Source organism: Anser anser, assembly GCF_964211835.1.
Source record: "Anser anser genome assembly, chromosome: 2".
In the NCBI taxonomy this organism is placed as follows: domain Eukaryota; kingdom Metazoa; phylum Chordata; class Aves; order Anseriformes; family Anatidae; genus Anser; species Anser anser.
Window position 1 is genome coordinate 87,042,770 of NC_139721.1, and position 15,824 is coordinate 87,058,593.

Here is a 15,824-nt window from a genome sequence, read left to right on the forward strand (position 1 = left end):
ACTTATTGACCACTTTTTGAAAACAGATGGTTCTTATTTCACTTTTCAGTCATGAAGAATTTCACATCCTTCAAGAAAAAGAACTGAGTTTAACACGGTGACATCTCTAACATACGAGATCTGAAATGACTGTTTATACTTCATTTTTCTAAGATGTTATCTCATGTCTTGTAAATGAGGCTTGCTGTAAATTTTAGATGCTTGTTTGTGCTACTTTTATAGGAATAATTCTAGCACATTTGATTTGTGCTAGAATTGTAATTATTAATAGTTCTATTGAATGGCTGATGTTAGCACTGTATTGCTTACTGATATTGATACCTTTGGGGAATGTTAAGTAATCAGCAGCTATCATGTGCTTTGGAAAACTGAAGTTTCTTGCACGTCTTTTTTCAACTGCATTTTCTCCAATGGAGATTTCCAGCTTTTATACTAATATATATATATAATATATATATATAATAATATATATATATAAAGATTCTTCAAAGAAGTTTAATTTCATACTGAGCATGAAACATATTTGGACTTGCAAATGAAAAAAAGGAAAGACTGATACTAATATGGACTTAGGCACAAACCCTAGCCAATCCTTTACTACAGCAGACCAGTGGAGAATGCATTAGAAAAAATTAAATCACTGTTGAAATATTAATGGCTCACCCTGTCATAAAAGGCTGGAAAACTGAGCTAATAGAAGAGCAATGGATTTGCCTTTTTAAAAATATTTATTTCTGTATTTGTCATCTGATTGCTTCTGTTTTTGTTTTGTTTTTCCTCCCTTTCTTTATTGTTTAAAGATTTTAACTGTATGCCCCACCATGGTATTCTTATGAAGGGATTTCATGTTCATAGATTATTAATAGCTTTTATGATGAAAAGATTTAAGTGTTGATACCACTGTTGTACGGCTTTTTACTTCAGCTGAAAGAGATTTTTTTTTTTTTTGGTAAAATACCATCTCCCACGGTTTCTTGAAATCTGACAGGTTTTTTTTGTTTGTTTGTTTGTTTTTGTCTGCCAGCAGCTAAAGAGGCAGTAGGTTTGATTTGGCAAGTTGTTTGGAAAAGGAGTGGAGAAGTGCCCTGTAACCACTGAACAGTAAGTGCCTATTTTACCTGCTATTTTAGCTGCAGAAGTAAGTAGGATACACAGATAGATTGGTATGAAACTTTTATTATACTGAGAAGCACATAAAAATGATGCTGTTGTTTCATTCTCTGCAACTTGTACACACGTAAGTCTGATTATTTTGAAACTGAAATATTTTTTAAAAAGGCTAAAAGATCTTTATTTAGAGATCATCATAAACAGTATTGAGGTGCACAGAGTAAATTACTGAAAACTAAAATTGAGAATTTAAGTGGCATTCTGTTAAATTGATTTGGATACTAAGTGGTTTTAAATATTCAATATAAAAAGTTACTAAAATTAGAGGAAGCAGTTTGGATGTGTACATACAACTCTGCCCTTGGAAACTAGGAACTAATTGAATAAAGATATGCCTGTCAGCTGCACTTCCATGCTACTAAAAATGCCACTCTGTTTTGTACTCTAAATGACTATCAGCTTTATTTGCAGCGTGTTTATCTGTTAACTTAAATGCCTTTTTTTTTTTTTCATCGTGTCAGATTAAAATTCCTTTTTCAAAATGCAGGTGTTAACTGCTTTGTGTTTTTCTCCAAGAGAAAATATCACTGCAGAAGAAAGGAATATAAGAAAGCAAATCTAATCAAATATAAGAAAGCAAATCTGACAGGGTAGATTTAGAAACTGGATGTGAGCAATTAAACTGGAACACTAATATGTGTGTAGCTTTGACTCAGGAAGGTTTAGAAATATTTGCAATGGTATTAAGCACTTAAGCTGTTTTTGAGCACAATCGCATAAGAAAAATCTTTAAACTCTGCAACAAGAAATCGGTATTTTTAAAACCCTCGCTACGTCAGTAAATTAGTTTAAAGAGTGAATTTTTGCTTTTTCTTAGAATTGAAAGTATGAAAGCAGCTGAGGCAGAAGTTTATAATATTAGGTTGTAGGAGTTACATTAGCTTAGGAATTATGGACATTGCTTTAATATGTTTTAATGCCTTATTGTTTATAAGTAAGCACAGGCAAGGCAAATGCAGTAAGATCTGCTTGACTGTGGGACAAGATGTTCTCTGCAGCTTTTTGAACACAATCTTGGGGCATTTAGAGGAGCAAACAGCAGGCTTGGGAAGTGTTGTGTTTTAGTGTAGGTTTTTTTTTTTTTTTTTGGGGGGGGGGGAGGGAGAAGGCTGTAACCAGGATGCAGATTGGAATGAGATAAGCCAGTCTGCTTGCTCATTGCTACCAGATGCACGCCTCCCAGCTGTCTTCCTCTCTCCTTTGAGACACCATGTCTAATGCTTATTCATATCCTTGGGTAGCCAGTTCAGCACAATAACCAGAGAAAGACGAAAACCAGAGGAAGTGGACTGCATATTTCAATAACTCTGGACTGTTGGAGGAAATTATTTCTTTTGTCTACCCACAACCTTCCTCCATCTCTCCAGCTTAGAATCGATACCTTTGTCTCTGAGGTACTGCACATCTGCCTGCCTGCCACCTCCCTGGGCTTTGGGTGGAAGCTAACTTGAACTGCTGAATAATGAATACTGCAGTAACAGAAGGCAAGGAAGGAACAGAGGAAGAGTGGGAAATGATACATCACACAAATTGCAAGGGTTGTAGGTTGATAATGGACCATGAGATTTTTTAATTTTTAACATGTAAATACTACATATTTTATGAATTACTGTATTAATGTTGGCCACCTCCTGTGGCTGGTAGCTGTATTGCTTGAGAAGTTACCTGAAAACAAGTTGCCATGTGGATATAGTTGCATTGAAGTATTAGAAATCTATGCAATCTGGTATGTTGTAGACACTAGTCATTGAGCTGTAAGAACAATAGAAGTGAAAATAAAGCTTTTAATACAATATTGGGAAGAAAGATAAAGAAGATATGACTTCTAAACCCTTTGGCTGAATTTTAGGGGCAATAAGGTAGCTGATGACCTTATAGTCAGAAATAGAGATTCTGATCTTAGGTTACCAGTACAAATCCTGTCTAGTCCAGCAGGATCATAAAAGTTGCTGCCTAATAATTTTTCTACACATTTGACAGTAATTATTCTCTTGTTAAAGATTTTAACAGAAGAAATGGGAGGGAGTCCCTGTGCTATGGATCTCTAGGATATTTTCTCATGTATTTTCAGAAAAAGAAATATTTTTTCAGAGCAGAACCACAATGTATTTGAGTGAGCTTTTGTCAAGGATAAAGCAAGATTACCTTGACATTGGCTATTCAGGGCATTGTCTATGAGAAGGTTCATGGTTTCTGAGTGTGTTAAATCACTGAGGGGAAAAAAAAAAAAGGTGAAGGGTTGTTCTGATGGTCTGTATATTTGTGCAAAGTGGAACTCTATTGACACCACTAGTACACAACTGTTAGTGTGCTTATTTAAGAAATACTGATAAATGAAGAAGAGCTGTTGTGATTGTGTGTAGTTGGTGGTTGATGTTATTCTGGTGTGAACATTTTTGACGCATGAGATTTTGTATTTGTGTGTAGAAATAGATAGAGGTACAACTGTCTCATAAAATGTTTGCTTTCCATCATTTATTTTGGTGCATATCAAAGGATCGATGCCTTCTGGGCTGTGTTTTAATGCTACTGTATGTAGTCAGCTCCTCAGGAGTGCCATTTCCTATCTCCCTGGTGAAAGTGCAGTAAAAAATAAATAAGAGAAAAGTGTGGTCTCTGGTGCATGTTACTTTCATAATACTATTTTTAAAGCAGCAATAGTAGATGAGATGCAGCTGCATATGTCTACGACTTCCTTATTCTAAATTATTGGATCTGACCATGCCTATGAAGTGTTTTTTTTAATCTTTGTTATCAGTAGAAGACTGATATCTACTATCCAGTAGCAAGTGGCTTATAGAAACACAGAAATGTAGATATTTCCCTTTGTTTAGAAGAATGACTTGTTTATAATAAGAGTATATAACTCAATTATATAAAAAAATTGTGTGATTCTGAATAATTACAGTCCAAATAAAACTAGTGAAGGGTAAGGGATGAAAAGAGGGAAAAAAAAAAACCTTTTTTTTTCTGTACAGCCTTTTTTTTTTTTTGGTGGGGGGCAAAATATACATATTGACAGAAGTGGATTAGTTTTCCCTCATGTGTATGACAAAAAATGTAAAAGGCATACCAAAAACAAATAGGATGTATGCTATAAGAAAGTACATCTGGACAGTGTTGTGGACTTAACATTACTGAGATGGATCAGTGCTTTGCATCCGCGTTTTTATCTAACACCTAAAGTGAATGAGTTTCTGCTTTTGGTAGAATATGCAGATTGCATATTTGAGTGGTTTACTATCTATACATATCTTTAGTTCCTGTTATATGTAGTATATGTCCATCCTTTAATAACCAAGAAATTTAAAATAGGAAATTTACCTAGCAAATGCCCTTGTTCATGCATTAAAACTCTCGTATCCTCACAGCAGGCCAGATTTCTCAGGCATTTGTTCAATACCTGCAGAAAAAACAGGGTCGAACTCTGTCATTTAATAATACATTGGTCTGTTCTTGACCTTTTTGTCAGAGGAAGATGTCACTGATTGGCAACATTAATGGTATAGTGCAGATACATTTAAATGAGCTTTGAGAAAATGAGCTTACGTGCATATCAGCATAGAGTAGTGTTCTGAGCACAGTACGGACATCCATTTCCAGTTTCTTGGATATGTTGTGCAGCCCAAACTGAGTGCTTTGCTGTCAGAGCTGGAGAGCTGCTGTTTACACGAAGTAACTGCTCTTATATGTATTCCCCACTTACAGACTGAAGAACTCCTGAAAATGTAAGCATCGAGAGGCAGCTAAGTTAGAAACATCTTGAGTTCCTATTCACATTTTTCCTTTTTTTCTCTTCTTTATTATGTACACCTTATTCAATTAAACTGTTTATTGTAAGTTTTTATAGTAAATAGAAATCTAGATTTTTGAAAGATAAGATCTCAAAAATAACTAAGCAACACACCTTTTATTAGGTGAAAGCTTGGATTCTGTACTGAAAATGCAATTAACTTATGAAAACAGTTGTAGGAGTTAACTACAGTTAAATGAATAATTCTCATTTAAACCCTTTTCCCAGGTGCTATCCAAAAGCAATGTTTAAAGTGTAATCTAATTCTGAACTCCTTTTTAGTATTTCCTCTCTATTGATTTAATTAACTGGGCCAAAGAATGTCTGTATTCATAAAATTTAGAAACTATTAGGTAACTTGCTACAAAAACTAATATGACACTTTAAAACTTGTAACTTACTATCTTCTAAACTTTGTGCCTTACGATTAGAAGGCTCTGTAAAGGGGAAAAAGGGTATTAGACTCTTCAGAAAAGTAGAACAGATGAGTGTCAGTTTTTACTCTCAGTTATTTAGGTAAAATACTATAAAATAGAATTAATCTATAAAGTTATCGGGTTTGATTCAGAACTGTTAATTTCTTACAGAATCTTCATATTTATTGTCATTAACTATGCATTAAGCACCGAATGTGTCATTCTTTACTGGATACTTACATTGGTATGTGTATATATATCTTTTCATGTGCCCGTTTACCTTTCACTGCATCAGAAATCTTTGTTATTGCAATAATCACATAAGAGCCCTTCACCATCCTGCAAAGGGCATACACAAGTGCTAAACACAAGTCAGTGTTGCTTAAATCTAACATAAGTGTCTCTTACAGAGTCTTCTGAGTCTCAAGAAATGTATAATTCCAGAAATCTCTGCACATGACAATCCAGACTTTAAAAAGGAAACTAATATTCATATTTTAAAATTACAGTAAAATGCATGATGATGTTTAGGAAAAAAAAAAACAAAAGGTTTTGTTCTAAGACTTGGAGAGTGTCCCCAAATATTTCACTGTTGTTTCTCCAGGCTAAGGTGAAGTGTGGGACGGAGCATCGTTGCTATACTAGCTCTTATTCCATCAGTTATTGCTTGGGTGTTACAGATGCTCATGGCAAGCCTATGTTCTTCAGTCTCATGTTTGATCAGTTACTTCAGCCTGCTGTACAAACAATATCTCTATCAAGATAAAATAGGCCTGAAGCTGCCCTAAAACTCTTCCATCTGCATCAGACAAAGATCACGAACTTTTTATTAGGTTTTTAAGCTCTTATCATGGTGAATTATTTTCTTTATACTGCTGTTCTGTTGTGGAGCTTATGGTGGCTTGTGATAACTGTGCACTTCTTTTAATTCTGGAAGGGTGCTGAAGGTTTGCTAGTAATCTAGTCAACAGTGCAAGCCTATTCTAGTAATGTTAGATCTATGCTAGAATATGTAGAAATGTATGTATTCTTATCAGTGAAATTTATGAAAAGTAGTTCAAAAAAATAGTAAAAAAAAAAAAAAAGAAAAAAGTAGTTGCAGGGTTTTTCACAAAACACTGAAATGCAAGACAACAAAATAGCTGGTAAAAGGCTTGAATATCACTTTGGCTGGTTAGAGATAATATAATCAATATTTTTTTTTATTTTTTTTGACTGTTTTCATAGTAGATATTCCAGGCCTCATTGAAGATTTTGTAAGCTGTTATCCTTCTAAATTTATTTTTTCATTGTTGTATTCCTCATTAAATAATGTTATTTTTCTAACTCTGTTGAATGAGTCCTTTCATAAGTGGGATATAGTTTATTACAACTTGTTCTCCTCCACCCATAGAGAGTTTCCATGTTGCATTTAGGGACCTTTTCACCACTTGGTTGAACAGGGTACTTTGGAAACAGTGTAGTTGTAAGCAATGTTACTATAAGGCTCAAAATGAGACTGAATGAGATTTTTCTGGGACACTGATCTTTCCTGTAAAATGCACTGTTTCTTAAAATGAGAGGGTAGTGTTTCTGGGTGTTCAGCCCTGACTGTGACTCTTTTAATGATGCCAGATGATTATTAAATCAGGGGATCATGCTAAACCCTTATCCTGCTCACTTACAGAAACAAAGCTGAGCTCCAGAAAGTGTGTAAGTTATAGGTTGAATATGTAAGTTATGTACAGAAAGTCTGTAAGTTATGGTTTGCGCTGGGTGCAAAGAATCCAATATAAAACATTTTCTGTTTTAAATTTAAAACTGTTAAGCATGCTGTGAGTGATTTCTGGAAGACCTTCAACCCACACTAGAAAACCTAGTGTTACATGCCATGTATCTTATTTACAAACAATATGAAAGTGAGCTTAGTGTTTCACTTGCTGTTAGACTATTATTCATGTATTAATGGAAGAAAAACATGTTTTGAAACGGAATGTTATGTTCTTAAATTTTCCTGGTGCTTTTCAATATGTAACATTATTTGTCTATGGTAACTGTTCTCCAGGTCCCCCACTGAAATGCCAGTGACCTGATCTTTAAAAAGTTCAGTTTTAAGCTGAGTTCCAAGCAAAAAATTAATCCCATTACTGTCAATGAGCTTTTCGTTAATAGGCTTAAAGTTAAGTAGGTCTTTTTTTGTTTGCACAATCAGAACCTAAGATGTGATTCTACTGATTAACCTTGTTTCTCCTCACCATTCTGTTCCTGAGGACTTGTTGGTGTTATGACTTTGACATTGAATCTCAATTTACCTACCTGCTTATCTGTTCCTGGAAAGTTGGTTGGACAAGAATGGAAGCTAAAATTTTCAAAAGAATATAGTGAAGTTATATATACAAAGCCTATGGCAATTCAGTAGGATTAGTATATTTAGCACATTTGGAGATTTAAAGCTTATTACAAATGAGTACATGAAAATTGTCTGCTGTATAAAACCTGAATTTATCTTAAGACTTTAAAAATTATCTTAAGATTAGTAGGGTTATCATAATGTATTTAACTTCAGTTAAATCATGTACAGTACTTCAGTCATTTCTATATATCTTTTCAAAACTCACGCTGAGATATTTTTCTTTTAACTCTTCTATTTGGATTTCATCTGAAATTTAGTACAGCATTTCTTTCTGAATTTTCAATACAAGTTAGAAAACCTAAGAAAATGTTTTCTTGGGATATTCTGGAAATTTTCAGTATCTACCATGACTACACTATATTGACTGCACTACTATAAAGAAGTTTCTTATAAAGTACAAATGACTGGATTTTCTTGTTAATGCTCCATGATAGAAAATTTAGTTATCTGGGCTTGGGGAATCATCCAACATAAGAAAGATCTTCAAAAATAAGACAGTCAGCAAAAATCCATTCTGCTAGTCAACCTTCACCCTAGGGTGAAAAGTTCAAGTAAGTATTTGATGCTTGTGTTCATTTCTACTACAAAGTGGCAGTAAAAATATTTACTGCTACAAATGTAGCTCTAATTTCTTTCAAAGAAAAAAAAATACATCTGACTTGTGGGTTTGCATTTGCTCATCTGGTGAGACAGCCTTCTGGAAAACATTTGATGTTTTTCTGATTATTAAAGATTATTTTCTTGCCAAGATAACAAAAGTAGATAACAAAGATATTTCTGTATTTGAAACAGTAATTATACATAGAAAGTTCCAATGCCAAATTACACTAATGTTCTTTTTATTTTATTTATTTATTTATTTTCCTTTTAGGCAGACACTTCTTATTTACGTACTCAGCATATGCACTTTTATCTGTATCCCCTTCTTTCATCCATCAGGGCAAAGCTGCCTTTGCAATTTATGCGATTGCTTTGTATATTGATTCTTACTTTTGAATACTTTGCAAAATGAGTTGCTGAGTTATATTGTTTGCATTTAACAGATAACTTATTTTACTATAAATATCTATGAGAAAGCTGTGACATGCCAATTGTAGAATTCAGTATTTATGAGTAAGTCAGTCTGAAATGGAAATGTATACATTTAATGAATAAGGTGATAAATTGAGAAACATGATGGTTTAATACTGGCTGAGCTGGAAGAGTGAGAAAAGAAGACAGGAAGATGATAATAATAATATTAAAAGAAATGTGCATTATGTACTTGTCAAGACAGTAAAGAAAGCTGCTTATAATGAAAGGATCAGTTCTGCCAGAGAACAATCTAATTGTACCGTGTAAAAGGAAAACATTTTTAGGGAGATGGGAAGAAATCAACATACTTGCAGCAATGCTGTGTGGCTGAAAGTGATTACACTACTTCTACTAACCATCCTATAATGGGAGAAATCAGTGACTAAAAGACATCTCAGTTACAGTGTGATGTGAAAAGACATGTTGTTAAATACAGACTCTAAATTTAGACTTGATGTACATGGATATCCCCTTAGCTCTTCTTCCTGTTTACTTATGGTATTTATTACTATATTTGCACAAGAGAAATCCCGGAACTGCCGATGACTGTTTAACAGAGCTTTCTTTTGAAATTATTCCTTTTCTACAGTGTTGGTTTCCCGGCTGATAGAATCATAGAATCACAGAATACCCTGATCTGGAAGGGACCAAAAAGGATCATCAAGTCCAACTCCTGGTTCCACTCAGAACCACCAAAAAATGAAACCCTATGTCTGAGAGCATTGTTTAAACACTTCTTGAACTTCAGCAGGCTTGGTGCCATGGCCGCTGCTCTGGGGAGTCTGTTCCAGTGCTCCACCACCCTCTTGATGAAGAGCCTTTTCCTAAAAACCAGCCTGACCTTCCCCTGTTCCAGCTCCATGCCATTCCCTCGGGTCCTGTCGCTGTCCCCAGAGAGCAGAGCTCAGCGCCTGCCCCTCCGCTCCCCTCATGAGGGAGCTGCAGGCCGCCATGAGGCCTCCCCTCAGCCTGCTCTGCTCTGGGCTGAACAAACCAAGGGACCTCAGCTGCTCCTCAGACATCTTCCCCTCTAGACCCTTCACCATCTTTATAGCCCTCCTTTGGATGCTCTGTTGTAATAGTGTCAGGTCCTTTTTATACAGTCTCACCTGAAACTGTGCAAAGTGCTCGAGGTGAGGCGACACCAGGGCAGAGTGGGACAATCCTTTCCCTCAAATGGCTAGTAGTGCTGTGCTGATGCACCCCAGGGCACGGCTGGCCCTTTTGGCTGCCAGGGCACACTGCTGGCTCATGTTCAACTTGCCACCAACCAGAACCCTGAGATCCCTTTCTGCAGGGCTGCTCTCCACTCTCTTGTCCCTCAATGCTTTACTTCTGAGGAGGATTTTCTTTTATTTGTTCTTTTTTGACTTCCATAATTCTTTATTATTATTATAATTTATTTGAATTGCACCCAAGTTCAGTGTTTCTGATAGTGTTTCGTGGATAGTCTCAACATTATAAAGCAGTACTAAGATGGTTACCTAGGCAGTGTGGACCTTGCAAGGTTTTACTCTCCAAAAGGGCCCCATACTCTTCTTGAATGGAGTTCAGCTGCCTTCCACATAGGTCTCTCTGTGGGATCCAGCCATCCCTTGTGGCTCTGTCTGTAACTTCTTATATTGTTATCATCTCATGTGTCTGGCTAGTTTTGCCATATCCAGTGGTTTCTGGTCTTCTGTTCAGCTAGCTTAACCCCAGGCCAGTACACGTTCCTTTTTTCCACAAGCTTTCCTGCAGCTAAGTAGGCATGTCCAGCCCAGAAGCTGACCCTGCTCTGAGCCACAGGTTGGATCAGGTGATGCCCAAAGGCTCTTCCTGACCTCAGTTTTGTATGATTATACGTGTGATGTCAGGGTGTTGTCAAATTGGTAAAGACTTCATGGCACTTTCAATGAAGCCAGCAGCAATTTGCTGGTACTGTGTGACATTCAAAAATTCAAACTTTAAATAGAATTCAGGTTACTATTTCTTCTTTGCAGGGAACAAGAAGGATGATCTTGGCATTTTTGATTATTTTGCCAGTAACTGGCCCAAGTAGATGGTGTTATCTGTCAAAAGTTGGGCACTGCTTGACCTCTTAATGCTGGTTTCTCAAAATCTTTATTATTTGTACAAAATAGCAGGATATTCTGAAAACTGAAATGTTTTGTCAGCCACTCAAATTCTTCCTTTTATGTATTGCTGTAATTCAGGGGTTCTTTATATACTTACTGTGGGCTTCTGTGCCTTATAATGTTTATAACTTAAAATACATTAATATAGGTAAAAAATTCAAAAGTACACAAGGTGCTCTCTTGTGTAACCAAAGAATGCAGCTGATGTTGAGTGCTATTGAACTTCAAGTAAAAGGTTGTCTTTGTTAATGGGAATTTGGTAGTTTTCCTAGGGGGAATCAGAGTTCCATCATTTGAATCCAGCATAAGAAAAATGGGCTAAGTTGGTCATAACTGTGATGGACAGTTGGAAATACAAGTTCAGCATGATTACTAACCAAGGAAAAAATTTGCAAGTAGCATGCATTAAATGAAGAGCATATTGGGAATTTTCAGTCAGGAATTTATTTAATTGCAATGTTTCAGTTTGTGAAAAGCAAAAATGTTTATAGAAGGTTGCATACAACTGTTTATATGAAAGCTCAGATTTACTTATGCCATTTAAATGTTTTAAAAAGAAAATGACCTTTGCTTTGAAAGTTAGATGATTCTAAATGTTAAAATATTCAATTTAAACAAAATATTTTGTCTGTTAAATAAAAGTGGCTTATTTGCCTTGACTCAGCTTTATTTTCCTTCGTTATTTCAATAATGTTGCTAACATTAAAAAAACGGAACAAAAGTTCTGTTTTTCTTCTTGTCTTGTTATGTACCAAAAAAGTGTAGATTATTTCAGAAACAGTGGTGGCAATTTATGTTTTGATTCAAAAGAAAGGGAAAAATCAGCCAGTAGAAATATATTTTAGTTATTTTCTGTCTTAAAATATATCACATTTTAGGCATGCTTTCTCACAGAACAGTCACCCCTCTTGACACACTAGAAAAGGAATATTTTCAAACCTCAAGCATATACAGTAAGATTTATTTAAAACGATAGGTCATTTAATATTTTTCTCTAAGACACTGAGATATGGGTTTAAGTAACCAGTAACTTATTTATCACTTATAATCTAAGAAACATAAATTGCATTTGAAATACTCTAAAATTTTGATAACAAAAATATAATGAATAATTTATGACTTTAAGAGTTTCAAGCACAGAATGCTGAACTAGTAGCAAAGGATGGGAGGTAAATGTCTTCAATTCTTTCTTCAGCCTTTGATGTCTACATTGGGCCACCTTTCCCTTTCTTTGTTTTTTTTTTTTGTTTATTTTACCATTCATTTGGGGTGTTATACTTCCTGGAGGAGCTCCTGCTATTCATCTTTGAGAAATAATTTTTTAGTACAAATAGTACCTGTGGACTATGCACAAGAAGTCAGTAGTAAGTTTTTCCTGTGGGTAATTGCTCATCAGAGTCTCATGTATGTGCTTTCCTCCCTGACTGGTTGACCTGACCTTTATAAATGGGAGGAATGACTCCAGAAATCACTGACATCTTTATTTTCTTAGCAAGTTCCTTGGGAAGGGAAACAGAAAATAAGAAAAGGCTCTGCTGCTTTGGGAACATAAAAGTATCTTTGTGCTGTCTTACATATCTGTATTGTCTTTGGCTAGAAGCATGGACTCTAGATATAAATGTAGGTGGATTTGTCTCTGGTTGAGGCAAAGAGAAAGGCGTGAGTCAGATACATGATTTATCTTTCTTTGTTTAACAGTTGTTCCTTTCACAGCAGGTAATGGATAGCATGACTTTATCTGCAATTATAGCTTATAGAAACACTGGCTGGGTTTTATCTGACTAATTGTGTTGTTACTGTGTTGTGGTTTTGCCAATTGCTCTCTGTATGTAGTTGGAAACAAAATTTCTACAGTTGTTGATTGTGGCAGAGCACTGTTATCTTGAAGTTGCTATGTGCCTGCTTATTTTATATATATATATATAAAGTTTTGTATGCCAACTGACGACAGGCTTTGAATCTCTCAATCATGTTTTAATGTCAAATTTCCACTAACTATTCATCATAGTTAATAATTGCCTGTCTATATGCAATACTGTTTGCAAGCTAAGTTCTATTCCTGTTTTGTTTGCAAACTTTGCATATATTCCTTTGTTCAGGAAAGATGATATGTTTCTCTACCCATTTGTACTCTCTTTCATACAAGGCATTTGCTCAACAGGGTAACAAATCCATTGGTTTGTGGTGTATAATGCTTTCCTGTACCCAGTCATATAAAATGCCTTTTACTAACCCTTTTCAGTGTATTTTCAAAAATGAATGAATCTTTTAAATCATCTCTACAGCTACCACTCACTGTAGCCATTCACTGTTAAAGGCAGCATAGAGATCACAGCTCATCTCGTGCATCATCTAATCAAATTGTCAATTGGACACACTTTAAAAAATCCTGTTATGATAATAAAACTTGAATTCCATGTTGGTTCTAATGGATTTCTTCCGCTGTTATGGATTTTTGGGTGGTTTATAAGTAAAAAAGAATTTTGATTGCAGCAGAGTAAAAATGAAAGGGCTATACACTAAACCCTTTTGTTTGTTTGTTTGTGTAGTGTTTCTTGTTCTTGCTCTCTTGTTAAAAGAGAAACAGTTCCTCTTCAAAAAGCATTTTTGTGTGTATGTATCACATTGGGCCTTATGGTACCTAGAATCCTTTTTTGGGGCCATGTGGAAGCCATCTCCTTTGCCATATAATGGGACTGGATTAGTTGCCCAGCTATGATATGCCGGAGTTTTACTCTTTATAATCAGTGCCTCAGTTGGTGCTATCCATTCAGGAATTAATTGAAGCTTGTATTTGGTGTTTAGCTACACACACGATGAGAAGAGTATTTTGATCATAAGTATGTATTGCTGTCTATAAAACTGGAACTAAAGATGCTACTTTAATGCTGTTGTGGTTTCAGTTAGGACAGAGTTAATTTTCCTCCTAGTAGCTGGTAGGGTGCTATGTTTTGGATTAGGATGAGAAGAGCGCTGATAACATGCTGATGTTTTAATTGTTGCAGAGCAGTGCTTACACCAAGCCAAGGACTTTTCAGCTTCTCGCTCTGTCCTGCCAGTGGGCAGGCTAGGGGTGCAGCAAGAGCTGGGAGGGGACAGACCCAGGACAGCTGACCCAAACTGGCCAAAGGGGTATTCCATACCATCTGGCGTCATGCTAAACAATATATAGGGGTGGCTGGCCGGGGTGGGGGGCCGGCTGCTCGGGAATAGGCTGGGCATCGGTCAGCGGGTGGTGAGCAATTGCATTGTGCATCACTTGTTTCTTACACATTATTATTATTAATACTATTATTATTATTGTTGTTATTATTTTCCTGTCTTAATAAACTGTCTTTATCTCAACTCACAGGCTTCACTTTCCCGTTTCTCTCCCCCATCCCAGAGAGGGAGCGGGCAGTGTGAGCGAACGGCTGTGTGGTGTTTAACTGCCAGCCGGGTTAAACCACAACAAATGCCTTGCTATAAGACAGTCTTGAATTTATGTTTATTAAAAAAAGTGTCATCTCAGTTATTATTCAGGCATTTCTATTGCCATAAGCAACATTAAAACCTTTTTAATAGCTCTTTTGACTGTACATCTAAGACTGTTTCTGCTTTCCATGTTCTCGATTCATCCTCATGCTGTTAGGTAGCATGAGTGGGGTTTTGTCCCCTCGGGAAGCCCATCTATGTATAACGTGATTAATGTAGTTTAACAGAGGTGTTAGCAGGAAGTAGCTCTGCACAGAGCTGCTTGTGCTAGCTCAGCATTTCTGTTCTAATCACTGTTAGGCTTTTCTTCCAACTTTTTGCATAACAAAATCGGAATTCCGGTTCACATACTTCTTTCTGTAAGGAACGTGTGGCGATTTCTATGAATAATCACAAAAGCTTTTATTCATACTATGCCTATTCTGCTTTATGACCCAGATAGTTAAAATGATGCCACCTGTTCTAGCCAGTGAGGTAACTTTATTAAGGCCTAAGCTAACAGGGAGTATGTACTCTGAACTAATTTAAAACTGGCAGTGAAAACTAAGGAAAAATGAAGACAATCTTTAATTTAAAACTCGATTTGAAACAGTGATGGCTAATAGTTAGGGCTGCAGCCAGAATTTTAAATCAATGTTTTGAATTTCTTTATTTCATCTTCACAAAACAGTCAGAACTGTAAAGGAAAGCTGGAAATGTCAGTGTGTTAATGCTGGATGAGAAGTTTTCTCTGGCCTGTATCATTTTCCTTTTCAGTCTCAAGATATAATTAGTATGGTAAAGTACATTTACAAAGGAAAATATCAGACCAATCTGTTGTGCTAGAAATAACGATGAGACCATACTTGTACTGTGTTGAAGTCCTAGGCATGAACTGTCTAAAATCAAACATATAATGGAAATAAGAACAAAACCACAAGTTGTTTCAGTTAGGCCTCTGAAATCTAAATTATTTCAAATCTAAGATCATATTTGGCAGCTGTAAGCCCAAAGAGATGGCTAAGCTTTATTTTTTTTTGTGATTTTTATGGAATATTAATAGTATATTGGTTCCCTTGATTTAGAAGCTACTGAAATTTTGCAGAGCCAGTAAATCAAGAAATTTTAATAAGAATCTAGTAATAAGCCTAATGAAGTAGGTAGTAAAAGGAAGGTAAAAGGAATATTGGGGAATAATACCTACCTTGAATGGAGGAAGAACTGGAGAGAGAAAAATAGACATTCTTAGATTTAAAAAGTAGCCTAGATTATGAGCATGTAGAAGAAATCTGTGATATAAACTGGAAATTTAATTGAGGCTTCTGACATTGTCTCTGGGGGTGTCTGATCCAGCAGGAAGAATGGAGTCTCATACGTAGGAATTGTTTGATGGAATCAGTCATTGTTTG

General features: G+C 35.7%; 1 protein-coding gene across 26 annotated transcripts in view; it reads left to right on the forward strand.

Annotated features, from left to right (window-relative positions):
• CDH18 (cadherin 18) overlaps positions 1–15,824 on the forward strand; it is a 543,479-nt gene that overhangs the window by 339,756 nt on the left and 187,899 nt on the right. For 14 of the 26 annotated variants that reach the window (XM_083824886.1, XM_083824911.1, XM_083824906.1 and 11 more), the window contains one exon: positions 1,025–1,101. The exons of 5 other annotated variants lie outside the window; for them this stretch is intronic. The gene's annotated coding sequence lies outside the window, so the exon portion shown is untranslated. Of the gene's footprint in view, positions 1–1,024; positions 1,102–14,146; positions 14,198–15,824 lie in introns of those variants that run through there. 7 more of the 26 variants (XM_083824887.1, XM_083824888.1, XM_083824905.1 and 4 more) reach the window with 2 other exon arrangements.